General features: G+C 45.5%; 1 long non-coding RNA gene across 1 annotated transcript in view; it reads right to left on the reverse strand.

Moving 5' to 3' along the window:
- Positions 1 to 25,603, reverse strand: part of LOC145860878 (uncharacterized) — a 31,703-nt gene that overhangs the window by 5,520 nt on the left and 580 nt on the right. The window contains exon 2 of the long non-coding RNA XR_014380626.1: positions 25,289 to 25,372. This is a non-coding gene — a long non-coding RNA (uncharacterized LOC145860878). The remainder of the gene's footprint in view (positions 1 to 25,288; positions 25,373 to 25,603) is intronic.

Here is a 25,603-nt window from a genome sequence, read left to right on the forward strand (position 1 = left end):
CTAAAATGTGGAAAATAGTAAAAATAAAGAAAATCCCCGGAATGAGTAGGTATGTCCACATTTTTGACTGGTACTGTATATTATTGTAATAGATTTTTTACACATACCTGCAGTGAAGCCGCTCAACATTTACATGACATTCAGTCAATCTAACAGACTCCCACCCAGAGTGACCCACAGAAGCAACCAGGGTCAACGCCCTGCCCAAGGGTACGTCGACAGATCTCCCGCCAAGTCAAAACAGGGACCCAAACCAGTGACCTATCAGCCACCAGCCCAAAATCTCAACCGCCAGGCCACCAACCCTCCAAGATGCCCCCACAGTTCTCTGACCGCTGCCCCTCAATCATCCAACCCCCCCCCCCCCCCCCCTCCAAGCCACCAACAACCAACAAAATCAACAAAAGAGAAAATCTAAGTAAAACAACAATGTAAAAACAAAAGACATCAAGGACAACAAAAATCAAAACAGCAAGGACAACTGTATACGTTTTAGTGCATGTGTGGCACTATTTACATGTGTGTATGTGTGTGTGTCTGTGTGTGTGTGCACATGTGTGCGTTTGAATGCGAGCATGTATATATTCATGTTAACACGCGTACAAGCACCTGCGCAGCATCAGCCTCAGGCAAACAGGCATTGGATGTAACAGCGTTGTCCCTCTTTCAGCACTTTAACATATGAGCTAATCCTTTCCCTTAAACTTATGTTAGTAAAATCTCAGTAAATAAAGGCCTATGGCCAAAATAATAGGGGGGTTATTTTAAGATAGTGTCTCACTCTCTCTCCTGTTACCAGGCAAGCTAACACAGACTGGGGTTGTGTGAGTGTAGACTTTTGGGGTCTCAGTATTGTTGGATGTGTTGTCATGGCCTGAGGTTCTCTCCTCATAAAACTGCATGAACAACCCCGAGGCTGTTTACCACTTTGTCTACAACTCAAGACACATTCAAGTGGGCCCTTTCTCTAACACACAAAAGGCCAAGGGAGGTAGTTACAGTGTGAAATGTCATGTTGTAGAGCTGCAGGGGCCCCACAACGCCTCAGCCGTCACCTTAACCCCCTCTGAAATGTTGCACCTCTGACTGAAATAGCAAGCGTGACGTTGTTTTGGTGCCAGAAATCTTAGCCTGCTGTCGATGGAGGTATAAATAAAGAGGAGGGGAGTGCTGCTGGTTCTCTCTCTCTTTTTCTCTCCACTTTCCTTCATTTCTCAGCGCTTGTATCTCTATCTCATCACTCTCTTTTCCCTCCCTCTCTGTTATTTATGTCTACTTCCCAGTCTCTGTTTAACCTCTACCATATCTCTGTACCAATTCTCCCACCTTGTTTATCTTTCTTCCCGTTCACCCTATCCTTAACTCTCCAGTCTCCACCCCTCATGTTCTTATCTACTATCCCTATCCTCATCCTAACTCTCTCTCTGGAACTAGTTCAGTCTTTTCCTCTCCCTCTGTCTCAGAGCCCCTGTGTGTCTGACTGTGTGTAAATGAGAGGGAAGCTCACAGGCTGGCACCTTCCTGAGTTCCACACAGGGGTATTTTAACCAGGCCATCAATCTTGTGTCCTGTTTAGGCCCCCCACGGAATCAGAGCTGGCTGCTGATTTCACAACTACCCTACAGAGACAGAGAAAATACCCTGGTCACAGACAGAGGCACCTTACTTCATTCTTACAGTTTTTTTAATTCGCTTTGGTGCTATTTTCCCAAGTATGTGGTGAATCTTCAAAACTTTTAGTATAAAACTCCAAACTGGTAACACATGTAACGCAGCCGGCCTCATTCAAAACCTCACTGTGTGTTTGTTTTGTTTGGAGACATCATTCACCACCTAACAATTGATCCAAAATATAAGTTTACATAAGTTTACATTTATTGAATCACCAAAACACTACAAAATTGTCACACCCTGATCTGTTTCACCTTTCTTTGTGATTGTCTCCAACCCCCTCCAGGTGTCGCCAATCTTCCCTATTATCCCCTGTGTATTTATACCAGTGTTCTCTGTTTGTCTGTTGCCAGTTCGTCTTGTTTGTTCAAGTCAACCAGCATTTTGTGTCTCAGCTCCTACTTTTTCCAATCTCTCTTTTCTCGCCCTCCTGGTTTTGACCCTTGCCTGTCCTGACTCCGAGCCCGCCTGCCTGACCACTCTGCCTGCCCCTGACCCTGAGCTTGCCTGCCGCCCGGTACCATTGCCCCACCTCTGGTTTACTGACCCCTGCCTGCCTTGACCTGTCTATTACCTGCCCCTGTTGGAATATTAAACTATTGTTTATTCGATGTGGTCTGCATCTGGGTCTTACTTTCATACCTGATTGTACGAACTGGCCAAGACTGAACCAGCGGACCCGGACTAGCTGTGCAACATCGTCTCCTCCCAAGGAGCCTCCATTGGTTGACACGAGGAATTGCTTCGTGGGCTGATGGAGGGGGTCCAAATGTGAGATTTTTGGTTCCAACCGCCGTGTCTTTGTGAGATGCAGAGTAGGATGAGCGGATGATCTCCGCATGTGTGATTCCCACCGTGAAGCATAGAGGGGACACAGTCTGTGATTTATTTAGAATTCAAGGCACACTTAACCAGCATGGCTACCACAGCATTCTGCTGCAATACGTCATCCCATTTGGTTTGCGCTTAGTGAGACTACAGTATCATTTGTTTTTCAATGACCAAACACACCTCCAGGCTGTGTAAGGGCTATTTTACTTTTTATTTTATTTTTTACTTTAGTTTATTTAGTAAATATTTTCTTAACTCTATTTCTTGAACTGCATTGTTGGTTAAGGGCTTGTAAGTACAGTGAGGGAAAAAAGTATTTGATCCCCTGCTGATTTTGTACGTTTGCCCACTGGCAAAGAAATGATCAGTCTATAATTTTAATGGTAGGTTTATTTGAACAGTGAGAGACAGAATAACAACAAAAAAATCCAGAAAAACGCATGTCAAAAATGTAATAAATTGATTTGCATTTTAATGAGGGAAATAAGTATTTGACCCCTCTGCAAAACAGGACTTAGTACTTGGTGGCAAAACCCTTGTTGGCAATCACAGAGGTCAGACGTTTCTTGTAGTTGGCCACCAGGTTTGCACACATCTCAGGAGGGATTTTGTCCCACTCCTCTTTGCAGATCTTCTCCAAGTCATTAAGGTTTCAAGGCTGATGTTTGGCAACTCAAACCTTCAGCTCCCTCCACAGATTTTCTATGGGATTAAGGTCTGGAGACTGGCTAGACCACTCCAGGACCTTCATGTGCTTCTTCTTGAGCCACTCCCTTTGTTGCCTTGGCCTTGTGTTTTGGGTCATTGTCATGCTGGAATACCCATCCACAACCCATTTCTATGCCCTGGCTGAGGGAAGGAGGTTCTCACCCAAGATTTGACGGTACATGGCCCCGTCCATTGTCCCTTTGATGCGGTGAAGTTGTCCTGTCCCCTTAGCAGAAAAACACCCCCAAAGTATAATGTTTCCACCTCCATGTTTGACGGTGGGGATGGTGTTCTTGGGGTCATAGGCAGCATTCCTCCTCCAAACACGGCGAGTTGAGTTGATGCCAAAGAGCTCCATTTTGGTCTCATCTGACCACAACACTTTCACCCAGTTGTCCTCTGAATCATTCAGATGTTCATTGGCAAACTTCAGACAGGCATGTATATGTGCTTTCTTGAGCAGGGGGACCTCGCGGGCGCTGCAGGATTTCATGTCCTTCACGGCGTAGTGTGTTACCAATTGTTTTTTGGTGACTATGGTCCCAGCTGCCTTGAAATCATTGATAAGATCCTCCCGTGTAGTTCTGGGCTGATTCCTCACCATTCTCAACTCCACGAGGTGAGATCTTGCATGGAGCCCCAGGCCGAGGGAGATTGACAGTTCTTTTGTGTTTCTTCCATTTGCGAATAATAGCACCAACTGTTGTCACCTTCTCACCAAGCTGCTTGGCGATGGTCTTGTAGCCCATTCCAGCCTTGTGTAGGTCTACAATCTTGTCCCTGACATCCTTAGAGAGCTCTTTGGTCTTGTCCATGGTGGAGAGTTTGGAATCTGATTGATTGATTGCTTCTGTGGACAGGTGTCTTTTATATAGGTAACAAACTGAGATTAGGAGCACTCCCTTTAAGAGTGTGCTCCTAATCTCAGCTCGTTACCTGTATAAAAGACACCTGGGAGACAGAAATCTTTCTGATTGAGAGGGGGTCAAATACTTATTTCCCTCATTAAAATGCAAATCAATTTATAACATTTCTGACATGCGTTTTTCTGGATTTTTTTGTTGTTATTCTGTCTCTCACTGTTAAAATAAACCTACCATTAAAATTATAGACTGATCATTTCTTTGTCAGTGAGCAAACGTACAAAATCAGCAGGGGATCAAATACTTTTTTCCCTCACTGTAAGCATTTCACGGTAAGGTGTATTCGGCGCATGTGACAAGTACAATTTGATTTGATCCCTGAAGTAAAGCATTGTGGTGGCAGCATCATGCTATGGGAATGCTTTTCAGCGGCAGGGACTGGGAGACTGGTAAGGATAGAGGGAACAATGAACGGAGCCAAATGCAGGCAAATCCTTGATGGCAACTTGCTTCAGAGTGAAAACGTCCTTAGACTGAGGTGAAGATTTACGTTCCAACAGGACAATGACCACAAGCATACAGCCAAAGCAACGCTGGAATGGCTTCAGAACAAGAATGTGAAAGTCCTTGAGTGGCCCAGACAAAGCCCATGCTTGAATCCCATTGCAAATCCGTGGAAAGGAGGGCCTCCAGAGAGACGCAGCGGTCTAAGGCACTGCATCGCAATGCTAGAGGCATTACTACAGACTCGGGTTCATTCCCGGGCTGTGCCACAGCCAGCCGTGGCGGGAGTCCCATAGGATGGTGCACAATTGGCTTGGGAATGAATCAAGGCTCAGAGATGATGCTGCCACCACCATGCTTCACCGTATGGATGGTGCCAGGTTTCCTCCAGACGTGACGCTTGGCATTCAGGCCAAAGAATTCAATCTTGATTTCATCAGACCAGAGAATCTTGTTTCTCATGGTCTGAGAGTCCTTTAGGTGCATTTAGGCAAACTCCAAGTGTGCTGTCATGTGCCTATTACTGAGGAGTGGCTTCCATCTGGCCACTCTACCATGGTTGTCCTTCTGGAATTTTCTCCCATCTCCACAGAGGAACTCTGGAGCTCTGTCAGATTGACCATTAGGTTCTTGGTCACCTGCCTGACCAAGGCCCTTCTCTGCCGATTGCTCAGTTTGGCAGGGCCAGCTCTAGGAAGAGTCTTTGTCACGACTTCCGCCGAAGTCGGTCCCTCTCCTTGTTCGGGCGGGTTTCGGCGGTCGACGTCACCGGTTTTCTAGCCATCGCTGATCCACCTTTCATTTTCCATTTGTTTTGTCTTTGTTTTCTACACACCTGGTTTCATTTCCCAATTACATGTTCATGTTTCCCCCATGTTTTTGTGCGTGATTGTTTCTATGTTCATTCGGTACGTTATGGCTGGTTTTCGACGGTGCTGTTTTCACCCGTGCGTAATTGATTACCGTTTTTTGTTGGTAAAGTGTATTGTTACCTTGTGCCTTTATTTTGAGTAAAGTACGTTGCTCACTCATTCGGCTGCGGGATGTCAGAGGTTCCTACTCCAGCTGGAGCTCTACCTGGCAACCGTCCACCCGGCTCCTTTGGGCCGTGAGAGCGTGTCCGCCCTCGTCTCCTGTCTCTCAGGGAAAGCCCTGGAGTGGGCCAGTGCCGTATGGGGGGAAGGAGAAGCGGTGTTGGACCAATTCGAGGATTTCACCCGCCGCTTCCGGGCAGTTTTCGACCACCCGCCTGAGGGTAGAGCGGCGGATGAACGTCTCGTCCAGCTTAGGCAGGGGACGAGGAGCGCACAGGAGTTCGCTTTGGACATTCGGACCCTGGCCGCCGGTGCGGGATTTGAACGACAGGGCCCTGATCGATCACTACCGTTGTAGTTTGCACGAGGACGTCCGTCGGGAGTTGGCCTGCAGGGACACCACCCTCACCTTTAACCAGCTGGTGGACCTCTCCATCCGGTTGGATAACCTGCTGGCTACCCGCGGACCTCCAGATCGGGGTCTGTCGATTCCATCCCCCAGCACCACCGCTCCTACGCCCATGGAGCTGGGAGGTGCTGCACTTAGGGCGACCGGAGGAGGGTCCGGTCCATGCACCATCTGTGGCCACAGAGGGCACACTGCCGGTCGGTGCTGGGAAGGTTCCTCTGGGAGTCGAGGCAGCAGGCAGGGCACTCTCGTGTCACCCCAGGTGAGTCGGCACCAGGCTCACCCAGAGCCCTCTGTTTCACACATGTTTTTGTATATTCATTTTCCTGAGTTTTCCCCGCATTCCCAGCATAAGGCGCTCGTAGATTCAGGCGCAGCTGTGAACTTTATTGACAGATCATTGGGGATCCCAATTATTCCAGTGGATATGCCCTTCCCAGTTCACGCCCTAGATAGTCGACCATTAGGGTCAGGGCTAATTAGGGAGGCCACCGCTCCACTGGGCATGGTGACGCAGGAGGATCACAAGGAGAGATTCTCCTGCATTTCCCGTGGCGCTGGGCATACCCTGGTTGGCCTGTCATGACCCCACTATTTCGTGGCAACAGAGGGCTCTCACGGGGTGGTCACGAAAGTGCTCAGGGAGGTGTTTAGGGGTTTCCGTTGGTGCGACTACGGTGGGAAGTCCAGACCAGGTCTCCACCGTGCCCTCTGAATATACCGATTTGGTTCTCGCCTTCTGTAAGAAGAGGGCGACTCAATTACCACCCCATCGACAGGGGGATTGCGTGATAAATCTCCTGGTAGATGCAGCACTCCCCGGAGTCACGTGTATCCCCTGTCACAGGAGGAAACGGCGGCTATGGAAACGTATGTCTCTGAATCCCTGGGGCAGGGGTACATTTGGCCCTCCACTTCACCTGCCTCCTCGAGTTTCTTTTTTGTGAAGAAGAAGGATGGAGGTCTGCCACCATGTATTGACTATTGAGGTATCAACCATATCACTGTTAGGTACAGTTACCCGCTACCTCTCATAGCCAGTGCGATTGAGTCAATGCACGGGGCGCGCTTCTTCACCAAATTGGATCTCAGGAGCGCTTACAACCTGGTGCGTATCCGGGAGGGAGACGAGTGGAAGACGACTTTCAGTACCACCTCAGGGCACTATGAGTACCTCGTCATGCCGTACGGGTTGATGAATGCTCCATCAGTCTTCCAGGCCTTTGTAGACGAGATTTTCAGGGACTTGCACGGGCAGGATGTAGTGGTGTATATTGATGACATCCTGATATACTCCGCTACACGTGCCGAGCATGTGTCCCTGGTGTGCAGGGTGCTTGGTCGACTGTTGGAGCATGACCTGTACATCAAGGCTGAGAAATGTCTGTTCTTCCAACAGTCCGTCTCCTTCCTAGGGTACCACATTTCCACTTCAGGGGTGGAGATGGAGAGTGACCACATTTCAGCCATGCGTAATTGGCCGACTCCCACCACGGTAAAGGAAGTGCAGCGGTTTCTAGGGTTGCCAACTACTACCGGAGGTTTATCCGAGGCTTTGGTCAGGTAGCAGCTCCCATTACCTCACTGCTGAAGGGGGGACCGGTGCGTTTGCAGTGGTCGGCTGAGGCGGACTGGGATTTTTGGTCAGCTGAGAGCTCTGTTTACCTCGGCTCCCGTGCTGGCTCATCCGGATCCCTCTTTGGCGTTCATAGTGGAGGTGGACGCGTCCGAGGCTGGGATAGGAGCTGTGCTATCTCAGCACTCGGGTATGCCACCAAAGCTCCGCCCCTGTGCCTTCTTTTCGAAGAAGCTCAGCCTGGCGGAGCGAAACTATGACGTGGGGGACCGGGAGCTGTTGGCTGTCTTCAAGGCCTTGAAGGCGTGGAGACATTGGCTTAAGGGGGCTAAACACCCTTTTCACATCTGGACTGACCACCGCAATCTGGAGTACATCCAGGCGGCGAGGAGCCTGAACCCTCGCCAGGCAAGGTGGGGCATGTTTTTTACCCGTTTTCTTTTCACCCTATTCTACAGACTAGGTTCCCAGAACGCGAAGGCAGACACACTGTCCCGGAAGTATGACACAGAGGAGCGGCCCATTGATCACACCCCCATACTCCCGGCCTCTTGCCTGGTGGCACCGGTAGTGTGGGAGCTGGACGCGGACATCGAGCGGGCGTTACGTACAGAGCCCAGTCCCCTCCAATGTCCAGCTGGGCGTCTGTACGTTCCGTCTGCTGTCCACAACCATTTGATCTATTGGGCCCACACGTCACCCTCCTCTGGTCATCCGGGCATCGGTCGGACAGTGCGCTGTCTTAGTGGGAAGTAGTGGTGGTCCACCTTGGCTAAGGACGGGAGGGTTTATGTTTCCTCCTGCTCGGTGTTCGCGCAGTGCGAGGCCCCTGGGCACTTGCCCAGAGGGAAGTTATAATCCTTACCCATTCCACAACGGCCGTGGTCGCACCTGTCGGTGGATTTCCTAATGGATCTTCCTCCCTCACAGGGTAACACCACGATCCTGGTCGTGGTGGATTGGTTTTCTAAGTCCTGCCGTCTCCTCACTTTGCCCGGTCTCCCTACGACCCTACAGACTGCAGAGGCCCTGTTTACACATGTCTTCCGGCACTATGGGGTGCCTGAGGATATAGTATCTGATCGAGGTCCCCAGTTCACGTCAAGGGTCTGGAGGGCGTTCATGGAACGTCTGGGGGTCTCGGTCAGCCTTACCTCGGGTTTTCACCCCGAGAGTAACGGGCAGGTGGAGAGAGTGAACCAGGATGTGGGTAGGTTTCTGCGGTCTTATTGCCAGGACCGGCCCGTGGAGTGGGCGGCGTTCATGCCCTGGGCAGAGATGGCCCAGAACTCGCTCCGCCACTCCTCCACTAACCTTTCCCCCTTCCAGTGCATACTGGGGTACCAGCCGGTTCTGGCGCCTTGGCATCAGAGCCAGATCGAGGCTCCTGCGGTGGACGATTGGTTTAGGTGTGCTGAGGAGACATGGGACGTCGCTCATGTGCACCTTCAGCGGGCCGTGAGGCGCCAGAAAATCAGCGCAGATCGCCACCACAGTGAGGCCCCAGTGTTCGCACCGGGGGATCGGGTCTGCCTCTCGACCCGAAACCTGCCTCTCCGCCTGCCCTGCCGGAAGCTGGGCCCGCGGTTTGTTGGGCCATTCAAAGTCCTGAGGAGACTGAACGAGGTTTGTTACAGGTTACAGCTTCCCCCCGATTACCATATTAACCCCTCGTTCCATGTGTCTCTCCTCAGGCCGGTGGTGGCTGGTCCACTCCAGGAGTCTGAGGTACGGGAGGTTCCTCCGCCCTCTCTGGACATCGAGGGGGCCCCGGCGTATGCAGTTCGATCCATACTGGATTCGAGGTGTCCCCGAGGTCGGTGTCGGCGCGCTGCTGGAGCCGTGCGTCGGGGGGGGGGGTATTGTCACGACTTCCGCCGAAGTCGGTCCCCCTTGTTCGGGCAGCGTTCGGCGGTTGACGTCACCAGTTTTCTAGCCATCGCTGATCCACCTTTCATTTTCCATTTGTTTTGTCTTTGTTTTCTACACACCTGGTTTCATTCCCCAATTACATGTTCATGTATTTAACCCTCTGTTTCCCCCATGTTTTTGTGTGTGATTGTTTCTATGTTAATTCGGTACGTTATGGCTGGTTTTCGACGGGTGCTGTTTTCACCCGTGCGTAATTGATTACTGTTTTTTGTTGGTCAAGTGTATTACCTTGTGCCTATATTTTGAGTAAAGTACGTTGTTCACTCATTCTGCTCTCCTGCACCTGACTTCATGCACCAGCTACACCCACCTTCTGACAGTCTTGGTGGTTCCAAACTTCTTCCATTTAAGAATGATGGAGGCCACTGTGTTCTTGGGCACTTTCAATGCTGCAGATATTTTTTGGTACCCTTCCCCAGATCTGTGCCTCAACACAGTTCTGTCTCGGAGCTCTACGGACAATTCCTTCAACCTCATGGCTTAGTTTTTGCTCTGACATGCACTGTCAACTGTGGGACCTTATATAGACAGGTCTGTGCTTTTCCAAGTCATGTCCAATCAATTGAATTTACCACAGGTAGACTCCAATCAAGTTGTAGAAACATCTCGAGGATGATCAATGGAAACAGGATGCACCTGAGCTCAATTTCGCGTCTCATAGCAAAGGGTCTGAATACTTATGTAAATAAGGTATTTTATTTTCAATAAATGTGCATAAATGTCTAAAAACTTGGTTTCACTTTGTCATTATGTGTCACGAGTGCTATCTTCAAATTCCCTGTCATAGATTAGCCAAGGCGCAGCGTGTCGGTAGTTCCACATCTTTTATTTGTGAACTCGAACAAAACAAGAAAACAGGTGAAAACTGAAACAAACGTGATGTTCTGGGGCTGCTCACACACAGCTGCACAAAAAAAAGATCCCACGAAACCACAGGGAAAAACAGGCTGCCTAAGCATGGCTTCCAATCAGAGACAACAATAGACAGCTGCCTCTGATTGGAAACCATACCCGGCCAAAACATAGAAACAAAATCATAGAATGCCTCCCACCTATCACATCCTGGCCTAGTTAAACAGAGAAAACACAGCTCTCCTAGGTCAGAGCGTGACATTATGGGGTATTGTGTGTAGATAGAAAAAGGTTGTAATGTAATAAAATGTGGAAAAAGTCAAGGGGTCTGAATACTTTCCAAATGCACTGTATATAGTGTATGTATGCATACAGTAGACAAATCCGTTTAAAATCTACAGGTTTACAAAACAGTGAATATCTGTTACGGTAGGTAATAGTGAAATGTATTTTAACATGAGAATGAGAAGACAATCAAACCAAAATTGCAATGTGAAACATGTATTTCTTGATGAAACACTGATTACGTTTGGTGAAAATGTGACAGTATGCTTTTGTGTGTTGTACTTAGTCAATTGAAAATGTGCTTGACGTTTTAAGACATCTGCCTTTTTGGTGATATGTTTTGACCTTTTATTTATAAGTTGTGAAGATTTACCACATACTTGTGAAGATTGCACTAAAAGGTTTGAACAAAAATGAAGTCTCTCCCTACTCTTCTTCCTTCTTTCTTAGCTCTACACCTTTCTTTCTCCCGCACTCCCATTCCCTCACCATTCCTCTATTTCTCTCCCTGTCACTCCCCAATTCTCTATCTCTCCCTTCATCTCCCTCTATGTCTGTCTCTTCCTTCCTTCCTCTCTCTCCCTTTCTGCCACTCACTCCCTCTTTCCTGGCCCATGGCGTAATGAAGGACAGAGACAGGCAGGCTGAGGGCACACCGTGCTCCCTGCTGGGTATTTGTGAGGAGGAGCAGGTGGAGCAAGAGAGGACACATGACCAACCCAGAGGGGAACAGAACAGTAAAGGCCTACGAGCACAGACAGCTGAACGGTAGCCATGGTTCCATTGACGTCACCACAGGTCTTGTGAACACACCAAGTTATCACAAAGTAACCCCGGGGCACAGATTACACCCCATCATAAAAGCATTTTACATAACCCTGCCAAAGAGTTAGTGCAAGAGTATGCACACACGTATGCACATGACTCACACACACACACACACACACACACACACACACACACACACACACACACACACCACACACACACACACACACACACACACACACACACACACACACACACACACACACTTACCGACAGTGGTTCCTCCTCACATACTGTAGGCCATAGCCAAACACTTGACATGCTAATGTCTTTGTACACTAGAGGTTGGCATTAAAGTTCCTAATGATGCATTATACATTGTGTGTATGTATATATATTTATATACCTTGTATCTGTGCTTTCCCTCCTGAGTTATATTTGAAGTTGGAACATATGTGTGTGTCAGTGTGGCTGTGGTTGTTTTGGGAAGAGTAATAAAATATGAGCACACACAGATTCACTGTGCTGGTACCTGTTCTGTTCCTCGAAGTCAAAAGAGGAGCTAACCAATCTGAGCAGATTTCTTGATCACACTCCTTGGCCGGTTTCAAACCAAAACGCATACAACACATTTGCCACTGCAGGGGTGTGGTCAAGTGGGGAGACAGAAGGTCGGATAAATGTTGTTATTCGTTTTTAATTTGTTGACGCATCCGTGTTAAACCAACACGTCAAAAGTTGAGACCTCCCCAACTTTCCTAAAGGACATTGCAGCACAAACCTAGATCCTCCCAAGAGGCATTACTAAACCATTGAGTTGGCTGTGGTTTTGACACATCATAGACAGGCCCCAGGGGAACAGAGGTGACAATGAAGGTGCTGGTGGTGTCTGAGATGCACCAGTGTAACTCGCGCTCCAGCTCTGTCCTCTCTTCCCTCGCTGCCCTTCCTCCCTCTTTCTGTCCCCTCTCCCATACTCTCTCTGTCTTTCTCTCTCCCACCATCCCTACCTCTCTTTCCTTACTCATACTGTAGGACCTCTGCAGGAGGCCTGTGGTGACAACAGCATGTATCAGTCCTCTACTGTGACAGCCTAGAAATAGATATTTAACTGCCACTTAAACGTGTGTGTGTGTGTGTGTGTGTGTGTGTGTGTGTGTGTGTGTGTGTGTGTGTGTGTGTGTGTGTGTGTGTGTGTGCGTGCGTGCGTGCGTGCGTGCGTGCGTGCGTGCGTGCGTGCGTGCGTGCGTGCGTGCGTGCGTGCGTGCGTGTTTGTGTTTGTGTGTGCTCACATGTGAATGGGGAGAGTTGTAGCATGTTTAAAACATCAGGAATGAAAGAAATAGCATAGACCAGCATTAGACTCGGATATCCCCACCCTTGGAGCATCGTAACCCTGAAGCATTCAAAGATTTAGGAAGTAAGCCGTCTGGCTCGAGAGACTAGACCAGCATAGGCTGGTCATGCTGGTCACCAGCATTTACTGATATGCTGGTGACTAGTGCTGGTTTTCTGGTGACCAGCCTTCGCTGTGTTTTGGACACTGATGACCAGCCTTCGCTGTGGTTTGGACACTGGTGACCAGCCTTCGCTGTGTTTTGGACACTGGTGACCAGCCTTCGCTGTGTTTTGGACACTGGTGACCAGCCTTCGCTGTGTTTTGGACACTGGTGACCAGCCTTTGCTGTGTTTTGGTGAACTGCACATCACTACATGCTGCGTCAGTCAGTTTTGAGAGGCGCCTGTTTGTGACGGGTTGGTGCTGGTGAGCACTATGTTCATCCAAATAAATGACAACTTCATTATTTCATGGGAAATTATCATCCTGGACTGTTCATACTAGTTAAAAAACGATGTGTTAGCTGTGTTGGCCATACAGGTCTGTTACAATACATTAATATAGGGCCTTACTTTGAGGGCTTAGATTTTCCCTAATTCACTGGCCACATCAGGCCTGCAAATCACATTATTCTGGCTTGCAAGTGATGTTTACTTTCTATTGGAATCCAGCCAGAGTGGGTATATCTAACAATTTGAACTTTTATTCACCCACAATATGCATCCCGAATCAAATCAAATCAAACTTTATTTGTCACATGTGCCGAATACAGCAAGTGTAGACTTTACCGTGAAATGCTTACTTGCAAGCCCTTAACCAACAGTGCAGTTCAAGAAGAGTTAAGAAAATATTTATCAAATAAACTAAAGTAAAAAATAATAAAAGTAACACAATAACATGACAATAACGAGGCTATATACAGGGGGTACCGGTACCGAGTCAGTGTGCGGGGGTAGAGGTTAGAGGTAATTTGTACATGTAGGTAGGGATGAAGTGATTATGCATAGATAATAAACAGCGAGTAGCTGCAGTGTACAAAACAAATGTGGGGGGGGGGGGGGTCAATGTAATAGTCCGGTGGCCATTTGATTCATTGTTCAGCAGTCTTATAGCTTGGTGGAAGAAGCTGTTAACCTGTCAAGGTATAGGGGGCAGTATTTTCTATTTTGGATGAAAAGCGTGCCCAGAGTAAACTGCCTAATACTCGGGCTCAGAGTCAAATATTTGCATATTATTAGTAGATTTGGATAGAAAACACTCTGATGTTTCTACAACTGTTTGAATGATGTCTGTGAGTATAACAGAACTCATATGGCAGGAAAAAACCTGAGAAAAATCCAAACAGGAAGTGGGAGATCTGAGAATTGTAGTTCTTCTTTTGAATCCCTATCAAAACTACAGTGTCTGCGGGGTCACGTTGCACTTCCTAAGGCTTCCATTGGCTGTCAACAGCCTTCAGAACGTTTTTTCATCCTTCTCCTGTTACTGGGCAGAAAATAGTAGCTCAGTCAATGAGTGGACTGCCTGGGACCAGTGAGTTGTTTACTGCACGGGCACTTTGGCGCGCCCCTCCTTCTTTTTCTCCTGGAATGAATACGCTATTGTCCGGTTGGAATATTATCGCATTTCTACGTTAAAAATACCCTAAAGATTGATTGTAAACAACATTTGACATGTTTCTACGAATGGTAATGGAACTATTTGACTTTTCGTCTCTGGTACTGCTCTCGTGCGTTATGCCTTTGGATAGTGATCTGAACGCACAAACAAAATGGAGGTATTTGGAATAGGGAGTATTTCGAACAAAAATAACATTTCATTGTGGAAGTAGGAGTCCTCGGAGTGCATTCTGACGAAGATCAGCAAAGGTAAGAAAATATTTATAATACTAATTCAGAGTTTTGTTGATGCCAGAACTTGGCGGGTAGCTGTATAGCTTGCTTCGATGGCTGAGCTATGTACTCAGAATATTGAACAATGTGCTTTCTCCGTAAAGTTATTTTGAAATCTGACAAAGCGGTTGCGTCAAGGAGTAGTGTATCTATAATTCTTTCAATAACGGTTGTAAATTTTATCAACGTTTATGATGAGTATTTTTGTAAATTGATGTGCACATTCACCGGGAGTTTTGGTGGGAATACATTTTCTGAACATCACGCGCCATTGTAAAATGCTGTTTTTGGATATAAATATGAACTTTATCGAGCAAAACATACATGTATTGTATAACATGAAGTCCTATGAGTGCCATCTGATGAAGATCATCAAAGGTTAGTGAATATTTTAGCTGTAGTTTTGTTTTTTATGATGCATGCCCTTGCTTGGAAAATGGCTGTGTGGATTTTCTTGTGAAGTTTATGTCCTAACATAATCTAATTTTATGCTTTCGCCGTAAAGCCTTTTTGAAATCGGACAATGTGGATAGATTAACGAGAGTCTTATCTTTAAAATGGTGTAAAATAGTTGATTGTTTGAGAAAATGAAATTATGAGATTTTTGCTGTTTTGAATTTTGCGCCATGCTATTTCACTGGCTGTTGAATGGTGTGAGACGTTCACGTCCCACCTAGCCCAGAGAAGTTAAGGAGCTTTTTGGTCCTAGATTTGGCACTCCGGTAACACTTGCCTTGCGGTAGCAGAGAAAACAGTCTATGACTTGGGTGACTGGAGTCTCAGACAATGTTATGGGCTTTCCTCTGACACCGCCTCCTGAATTGCAGGAAGCTTGGCCCCAGTGATGTAATGGGCCGTACGCACTATACTCTGTCTCCTGAGGGGGAATAGGTTTTGTCGTGCCCTCTTCACGACTGTCTTGGTGTGTTTGGACCGTGATAGATTGTTGGTGATGTGGACACCAAGGTACTTGAAACTCTTGACCCGTTCCACTACAGCCCAGTTGGTGTTAATGGGGGCCTGTTCGACCCGCCTTTTCCTGTAGTCCATGATCAGCGCCTTTGCGCCACTGAGGGAGAGGTTGTTGTCCTGGCACCACACTGCCAGTTCTCTGACCTCCTCCCTATAGGCTGTGTCATCGTTGTCGGTAATCAGGCCTACCACTGTTGTGTCGTCAACAAACTTAATGATGGTGTTGGAGTCATGTTTGGCCACGCTGTCGTGGGTGAACAGGGAGTACAGGAGGGAACTAAGTACACACCCCTGAGGGGTCCCAGTGTTGATGATCAGCTTGGCAGACGTGTTGTTGCCTACCCTTAACACCTGGGGGCGCCCCGTCAGGAAGTCCATGATCCAGTTGCAGAGAGAGCTGTTTAGTCCCAGGGTCCTTAGTGCCCACGAAGCTCATCGCTAAGCTATGGTGTTGAACGCTGAGCTGTAGTCAATGAACAGCATTCTCACGTAGGTGTTTCTTTTGTCCAGCTGGGAAAGGGCAGTGTAGAGTGCGATAGAGATTGCATCATCTGTGGATCTGTAGGGCGGTATGCGAATTGGAGTGGATCTAGGGTATCCGGGAGGATACTGATGTGAGCCATGACCAGCCTTTCAAAGCACTTCATGGTTACTGATGTGAGTGCTACGGGGCGGTAATCATTGAGGCAGATTACCTTCACTTCCTTGGGCACAGGGACTACGGTGGTCTGCTTGAAACATGTAGGTATTACAAACTCGGTCAGGGAGAGGTTGAAAATGTCAGTGAAGAAACTTGCCAGTTGATCCGCGCATGCTTTGAGTACACGTCCTGGTAATTCATCTGGTCCCTTAGCCAAATACATTTAAACTCAGTTTTTCACAATTTCTGACATTTAATCCTAGTAAAAATTCCCTGTTTTAGGTCAGTTAGGATTACCACTTTATTTTAAGAATATGAAATGTCAGAATAATAGTAGAGAGAATTATTTATTTCAGCTTTTATTTATTTCATCACATTCCCAGTGGGTCAGAAGTTTACATACACACAATTATTATTTGGTAGCACTGCCTTTAAATTGTTTAACTTAGGTCAAACGTTTCAGGTAGCCTTCCACAAGCTTCCCACAATAAGTTGGGTGAATTTTGGCCCATTCCTCCTGACAGAGCTGGTGTAACTGAGACAGGTTTGTAGTCCTCCTTGCTCAAACACGCTTTTTCAGTTCTGCCCACAAATTTTCTATGGGATTGAGGTCAGGGCTTTGTGATGGCCACTCCAATACCTTGACTTTGTTGTCCTTAAGCATTTTGCCACAACTTTGGAAGTATGCTTGGGGTCATTGTCCATTTGGAAGACCCATTAGCGACCAAGCTTTAACCTGACTGATGTCTTGAGATGTTGCTTCAATATATCCACATAATGCCATCTATTTTGTGAAGTGCACCAGTCCCTCCTGCAGCAGAGCACCCCCACAACATGATGCTGCCACCCCCATGCTTCACGGTTGGGATTGTGTTCTTCGGCATGCAAGCCTCCCCCTTTTTCCTCCTAACATCACAATGGTCATCATGGCCAAACAGTTCTATTTTTGTTTCCTCAGACCAGAATACATTTCCCCAAATAGTACGATCTTTGTCCCCATGTGCAGTTGCAAACCAGAGTTTGGCTTTTTTATGGCTGTTTTGTAGCAGTGGCTTCTTCCTTGCTGAGCGGCCTTTCAGGTTATGTCGATATAGGACTCGTTTTACTGTGGATATAGATATTTTTGTACCTGTTTCCTCCAGCATCTTCACAATGTCCTTTGCTGTTGTTCTGGGATTGATTTGCACTTTCATACCAAAGTATGTTCATCTCTAGGAGACAGAATGCGTCTCCTTCCTGAGTGGTATGACGGCTGCATGGTCCCATGGTGTTTATACTTGCGTACTATTGTTTGTACAGATGAACGTGGTACCTTCAGACGTTTGGAAATTGCTCCCAAGGATGAACCAGACTTGTGGAGGTCTACAATTTTTTTTCTGAGGTCTTGGCTGCTTTCTTTTGATTTTCCCATGATGTCATGCAAAGAGGCACTGATTTTGAAGGTAGGCCTTGAAATACATCCACAGTTACACCCCCAATTCACTCAAATGATGTCAATTAGCCTATCAGAAGCTTCTAAAGCCATGACATCATTTTCTGGAATTTTCCAAGCTGTTTAAAGGCACAGTCAACTTAGTGTATGTTTACTTCTGACACACTGGAATTGCGATACAGTGAATTATAAGTGAAATAATCTGTCTGTAAACAATTGTTGGAAAATTGCACAAGTGCAATGACTTGGAGAAGCATTAATGACTTGGAGAAGATCTGCAAAGAGGAGTGGGACAAAATCCCTCCTGAGATGTGTGCAAACCTGGTGGCCAACTGCAAGAAACGTCTGACCTCTGTGATTGCCAACAAGAGTTTTGCCACCAAGTACTAAGTCATGTTTTGCAGAGGGGTCAAATACTTATTTCCCTCATTAAAATGCAAATCAATTTATAACATTTTTGACATGCGTTTTTCTGGATTTTTTTGTTGTTATTCTGTCTCTCACTGTTCAAATAAACCTACCATTAAAATTATAGACTGATCATTTCTTTGTCAGTGGGCAAACGTACAAAATCAGCAGGAGATCAAATACTTTTTTCCCTCACTGTGTAAAACATTTAATGAAACGCAGCCTAACGTGATCAGAAATCACAACTAGCTAGCATGTCGCAGCAATGAAGAATTCAGTGCGTGCGCGTTCAAGCGAAGGGCGGAGGGGGGGCGGATTCTGGCGGGGTGAGCTTTTCGGCACAACACCGGTACCTCAGTGCTCCCCAGGTCACCCCCCTCTTACGCTCACTTTTTATTCTGGCACCTCCCGATTTACAAATTAAGCACTGAGGACAAGACATTTATGAGCAAAGGATGGTGATCATAGCTGCGGAGGGACATAGTGTATGATAGTTATTCATGTCTGTAGTGGCACCGTTTTTACAGTGTGATGCCTAGGGAGAGGTATTAATGGTGTGAAGTCGATGATGGTTACAGTAGAATGAGGTCATGCTGGCTCCTGTTCGGGCGAGACTACAGACACGTCTGTGAATCTGACTACATCCATGTCTGTCCTACCACTGGAAATAGGCTACCAACAACCACACACACACATGCACATACACACACGTGCACACACACATGTACTAATGCATGCACACACACATACACAAACTTACAAAACCAGACTCTTACCTAATGGAAATGTGTTTTTATTAGATGGAGTAGATAAATCGACTAGAATAGAATGGATTAGTTCAAACATGTATTAATGTAGCAACACGTCATAACTCACATCATTAGTAGCATACAGCCCCTAGGCATTAAACAAGAAATAACAACCCCATCCCGAGCACAAACAAGGTCACAAATAATAATTGACAGACAAACAATTGTGCCCTCTGAACTCCTGGGTGGGAGACAGACAGACGGGAGTAGACAGACAGACGGGAGTAGACAGACAGACGGGAGTGATCCAACTATTCCTGGTGGATTGAGTGTTGTACCCTGGTTTATTTTGTGCAGAGAGAGGGGGGATATTACAGGGTGTAGACTAGACAGGTCATTGGAGAGTTATGTCTACATACATAACTGTACGAGATCTTCAGTTTCTTGGCAATTTCTCGCATGGAATAGCCTTCATTTCTCAGAACAAGAATTGGCTGATGAGTTTCAGACGAAAGTACTTTGTTTCTGGCCATTTTGAGCCTGTAATCGAACCCACAAATGCTGATGCTCCAGATACTCAACTAGTCTAAAGAAGGCCAGTTTTATTTCTTCTTTAATCAGAACAACAGTTTTCAGCTGTGCTAACATAATTGCAAAATGGTTTTCTAATGATCAATTAGCCTTTTAAACTGATAAACTTGGATTAGCTAACACAACGTGCCACTGGAACACAGCAGTGATGGTTGCTGATAATGGGCCACTGTACGCCTATGTAGATATTCCATAACAAATCTGGCGTTTCCAGCTACAATAGTCATTTACAACATTAACAATGTCTACACTGTGTTTCTGATCAATCTTATGTTATTTTAATGGACAAAAAAATGTAATTTTCTGTCAAAAACAAGGACATTTCTAAGTGACCCCAAACTTTTGAACAGTAATATATATATATATACACAGACAGAGGGGAGACAACAGTTATGAATGTAGACATAACTCTCCAATGACCTGTCTAGTCTACAACCTGTAATATCCCCCCTCTCTCTGCACAAAATAAACCAGGGTACAACACTCAATCCACCAGGAATAGTTGGATCACTCCCGTCTGTCTGTCTACTCCCGTCTGTCTGTCTACTCCCGTCTGTCTGTCTCCCACCCAGGAGTTCAGAGGGCACAATTGTTTGTCTGTCAATTATTATTTGTGACCTTGTTTGTGCTCGGGATGGGGTTGTTATTTCTTGTTTAATGCCTAGGGGCTGTATGCTACTAATGATGTGAGTTATGACGTGTTGCTACATTAATACATGTTTGAACTAATCCATTCTATTCTAGTCGATTTATCTACTCCATCTAATAAAAACACATTTCCATTAGGTAAGAGTCTGGTTTTGTAAGTTTGTGTACTGTGTGTGTGCATGCATTAGTACATGTGTGTGTGCACGTGTGTGTATGTGCATGTGTGTGTGTGGTTGTTGGTAGCCTATTTCCAGTGGTAGGACAGACATGGATGTAGTCAGATTCACAGACGTGTCTGTAGTCTCGCCCGAACAGGAGCCAGCATGACCTCATTCTACTGTAACCATCATCGACTTCACACCATTAATACCTCTCCCTAGGCATCACACTGTAAAAACGGTGCCACTACAGACATGAATAACTATCATACACTATGTCCCTCCGCAGCTATGATCACCATCCTATGCTCATAAATGTCTTGTCCTCAGTGCTTAATTTGTAAATCGGGAGGTGCCAGAATAAAAAGTGAGCGTAAGAGGGGGGTGACCTGGGGAGCTCTGAGGTTCCGGGAAATCATCTTGCATGCATATAATCGCATTTGCGTGGTGGTCTAGACTAGAGCAGTAGAAAAGAGGCGCTTGCAAACTGTATTTTGTAAACTAGGGTCCGGGAAAAATTGGGCCTTTATAAAGCATTTCATGCAATTCTATGTAATTTTTACATGTTTCAGGGCTATGTCTGGTCTTGTGTACATACATACCCAAAATGAACTCTCTCACCCAGGACTCTTTCATCATCCCTCTCTCCTTCCATCCTCCCTCCCTCCCTCTTTTTCCATCCCTTCCTCTCCATTGCTCTCTCTTACTTTCTTATTATATCATGCTCTTGCTCTACCTCTACTCTTCATCTCTCCCTCTCTTCTTCCTGTCTCTCATCACTCTCTTTCTCACTCTCTCATCTTACTGTCTCCTTCTCTCACCCCCTTCCACTCCAGCCACCTCTCTCTTTCTCTCTCCATCATCGCTCTATGTATCTTTCACATTGCCACAATACGACCCCAGGGTGTGGCATTTCTATATGTATCCCCCAGTTACCATAATAACATCCCTGATATTCCATTTACACTCCCCTCTGTATTTATTTCAACAGTGAAGCCAAAATGTGTAAATGTGTCTCTGTACTCCAGTATTTTGGATTTGAGATCAAATGTTTCATACAGAATATCACCTTTTATGGTATTTTTATACACATCTGTTTTACCATTTAGAAATTAAATCACTTTCGGATTATGTTTTGCACAATAGGGACTGAATGGTGAATAATGTATTGTCATTTTGGAGTCACTTTTATTGTAAATAAGAATAGAAGATGTTTCTGAACATTAATGTGGATGCTACTATGATTATGGATAATCATGAATGAATTGTGAATAAGAGTGAGAAAGTTACAGAACAACAAAGATTATACCCCCCATAAAATCATACCTCTCACCATTACCAAAAACAGGGGAGGTGAACATTTTTGGGGGGAGAGGGGTATGATCCTATTGGGCAAAACATAATCTGAAGCACAACCAAAACAAACTGCAAATGCATCCAGTAAGTTTGCAGAGTCACATGCTTGATGTAGTCATTGCGTGCTAGGAATATGGGACCAAATACTAAACTTTTTACTACTTTAATACACTATAAGTGAAGTTGTCCAAATACTTACGAAAGAAAAACATACTCAAATCGGGGGACTAGATACATGAAGTGCTTTCATTTCTAAATGGTAAAACAGATACAGTTGAAGTCTGAAGTTTACATACACCTTAGCCAAATACATTTAAACTCAGTTTTTTACAATTCCTGACATTTAATCCTAGTAAAAATTCCCTGTCTTAGGTCAGTTAGGATCACCACTTTATTTTAAGAATGTGAAATGTCAGAATAATAGTAGAGAGAATGATTTATTTCAGCTTGTATTTCTTTCATCACATTCCCAGTGGGTCAGAAGTTTACATACACTCAATTAGTATTTGGTAGCATTGCCTTTAAATTGTTTAACTTAGGTCAAACGTTTCAGGTAGCCTTCCACAAACTTCCCACAATAAGTTGGGTGAATTTTGGCTCATCCCTCCTGACAGAGCTGGTGTAACTGAGTCAGGTTTGTAGGCCTCCTTGCTCGCACACACTTTTTCAGTTCTGCCCACAGATTTTTTATAGGATTGAGATCAGGGCTTTGTTATGGTCACTCCAATACCTTGACTTTGTTGTCCTTAAGCCATTTTGCCACAACTTTGGAAGTATGCTTGGGGTCATTGTCCATTTGGAAGACCCATTTGCGACCAAGCTTTAACCTGACTGATGTCTTGAGATGTTGCTTCAATATATCCACATCATTTTCCTACCTCATGATGCTATCTATTTTGTGAAGTGCACCAGTCCCTCCTGCAGCAGAGCACCCCCACAACATGATGTTGCCACCCCCGTGCTTCAAGGTTGGGATGGTGTTCTTCGGCACGCAAGCCTCCCCCTTTTTTCCTCCAAACATAACGATAGTCATTATGGCCAAACAGTTCTATTTTTGTTTCATCAGACCAGAGGACATTTCTCCAAAAAGTACAATTTTTGTCCCCATGTGCAGTTGCAAACCGTAGTCTGGCTTTTTTATGGCAGTTTTGGAGCAGTGGCTTCCTCCTTGCTGAGCGGCCTTTCAGGTTATATCGATATGGGACTCGTTTTACTGTGGATATAGATATTTTTGTACCTGTTTCCTCCAGCATCTTCACAAGGTCCTTTGCTGTTGTTCTGGGATTAATTTGCACTTTTCACACCAAAGTACATTCATCTCTAGGAGACAGAACGCGTCTCCTCCCTGAGCTGTATGACGGCTGCGTGGTCCCATGGTGTTTATACTTGCGTACTATTGTTTGTACAGATGAACATGGTACCTTCAGGCATTTGGAAATTGCTCCCAAGGATGAACCAGACTTGTGGAGGTCTACAATTTTTTTTCTGAGGTCTTGGCTGCTTTCTTTTGATTTTCCCATGATGTCAAGCAAAGAGGCACTGAGTTTGAGGGTAGGCCTAGAAATACATCCACAGGTACACCTCCAATTGACTCAAATTATGTCAATTAGCCTATCAGAAGCTTCTAACGCCATGACAGAATTTTCTGGAATTTTCCAAGCTTTTTAAAGGCACAATCAACTTAGTGTATGTAAACTTCTGACCCACTGGAATTGTGATACAGTGAATTAAAAGTGAAATAATCTGTCTGTAAACAATTGTTGGAAAAATGACTCGTGTCATGCACAAAGTAGATGTCCTAACCATCTTGCCAAAACTATCGTTTGTTAACAAGGCATTTGTGGAGTGGTTGAAAATGAGTTTTAATGACTCCAACCTAAGTGTATGTAAACTTCCGACTTCAACTGTATGTATGAAAATGCCCTCAAATAAAAGGTGACATTCTGTACTGTTGCCTCATGAAACGTTTGATCTCTCATCTAAATAAGTATCATACACGACATATCCCACACCATGGAATTACAGTCGGTGTGCTTCAGAACCAGGCTCCTGTATCTTATCACCCATGCATGTTGTGTGTGACTGTGCTATCACATCTTTGAAAAACATTCATACAGAATTGTATTAACTCAAAGAGGAAATTTTACATAACCCATTTCTATTTGCATTGGGCCAACATCCCGTGGCTGGAAATGCATTCATTAACATTTAGAAATCCATATAAGTATAAACAGAATGTCTTAGAACACATACAGTACGTCATGGTGTTCAATGTATGCAGGTATACTGGTGAATTATTACCTAATGGTATATACACTGACTGTACAAAACATTAGGAACACCTGCTCTTTCCATGACATAGACTGACCAGGTGAATCCAGGTGAAAGCTATGATCCCTTATTGATGTCACTTGTTGAATCCACTTCAATCAGTGTAGATGGAAGGGATGGGACAGGTTAAAGAAGGATTTTTAAGCTTTGAGACAATTGAGAAATTGATTGTGTATGTGTGCCATTCCGAGGGGGAATGGGCAAGACAACATATTTAAGTGCCTTTAAATGGGGTATGGTAGTAGGTGCCAGGCACACCAGTTTGAGTGTGTTAAGAACTGCAACACTGCTGGGTTTTTCACGCTCAACAGTTTGCCATGTGTATCAAGAACGGTCCACCACCCAAAGGACATCCAGCCAACTTTACACAACTGTGGGAAGCATTGGAGTCAACATGGGCCAGCATCCCTGTGGAATGTTTTTAACACCTTGTAGAGTCCATGTCCCAACGAGTGTTCCTAATGTTTTGTACATTCAGTGTAATTCCTGTTACTGGAGGCGCCTCTCATTAAGCTTGCGGCTGACCGAGCGACACCACTGAGTCACGAGCAGCGATAGGACCAAACAGACTGTAGCCATGGAAGTGCCCACCGACATCACCACAGACAGTGGCATCTGGTGGATGTCTTTGAGCAGAGCAAAGCTGCTGAGATGACTGCAGGAACACATGTGTGGAGGCATGTGTGGAGGCACAGCCTCGCCTTGACCACTTTTTCAACTTAGGAATATGTGTGACATCTATCACGTTTGAATTGAGTGTGCACATAGCTACTGACAGATTTAAGAAGTTTTACATTGCAATCTCTGCTTGCTCATTTCTCCTTTGACCAATAAACACAGGCGTGCTGGTGCCCATCACCGGGCTTCAGGTGTGTGAAGGTAAGAATGACCGGTTGGCGCAGCCTTGTTTTGTTGGGGTTGCTAACGGATACAGTAACCACTCTGGAGCCAAGTTTTTAATTGTTTTTATATCCATTGGCCAAAGTCTGAAGCAGGGGCGAAAATCTGATATCAACTTTGGAGGGGACAATTACATTAAATTTTCTCAAGAGCAATTCCTGAGGGGGACACCAAAAGTAGTGCTGTAACACATAGCCTACATTGTAATATGGTAAATGTATATTGAGGAACCAAAGAAATAAGGTGTTTGCCGTACTCCTAACTACCGGTACCCAAAACTACACAACAGCAATACCATTGCCTTTAACAAATCTTTGTTCAGTCACCAGTTTAAGTTGAGAGTGGGGGTATCCATGGCATTTTCCAATTATGTTCCTATTTTACAAGTCAAATTTTTTTAGAACCTTTCATAATGTTGCCAAAGACTCAACAAACTTACCTGAGACTCCCTGTCTCTGCCAGTCTGTCCCTGCATATCTGTCCCCAACTCTGCTGTCTGTGTGCCATCTGTTGCCTGCTCTGCCTAATGACATCATTGTGAAACATTTCCATTAGAATTTCATTTCTTTCTTATGAACATTTTATCAACTAGTCTTTGAGATATTAGGCTACTAGGGTTCTTACTATGCGTTTTGGTGTATTGAAAAATACTCTGATGTCCGTCTTTTATTTTTCTGCCATTTTTCTACCTGGCTGGCTGGCTACACACACACACACAGTGTGTAGGTTATTTACAGTAGGAGATGGGCTTCTA

The sequence above is a fragment of the Salmo salar genome, chromosome 15 (assembly GCF_965601325.2).
Source record: "Salmo salar chromosome 15, fSalSal1, whole genome shotgun sequence".
Lineage (NCBI taxonomy): Eukaryota > Metazoa > Chordata > Actinopteri > Salmoniformes > Salmonidae > Salmo > Salmo salar.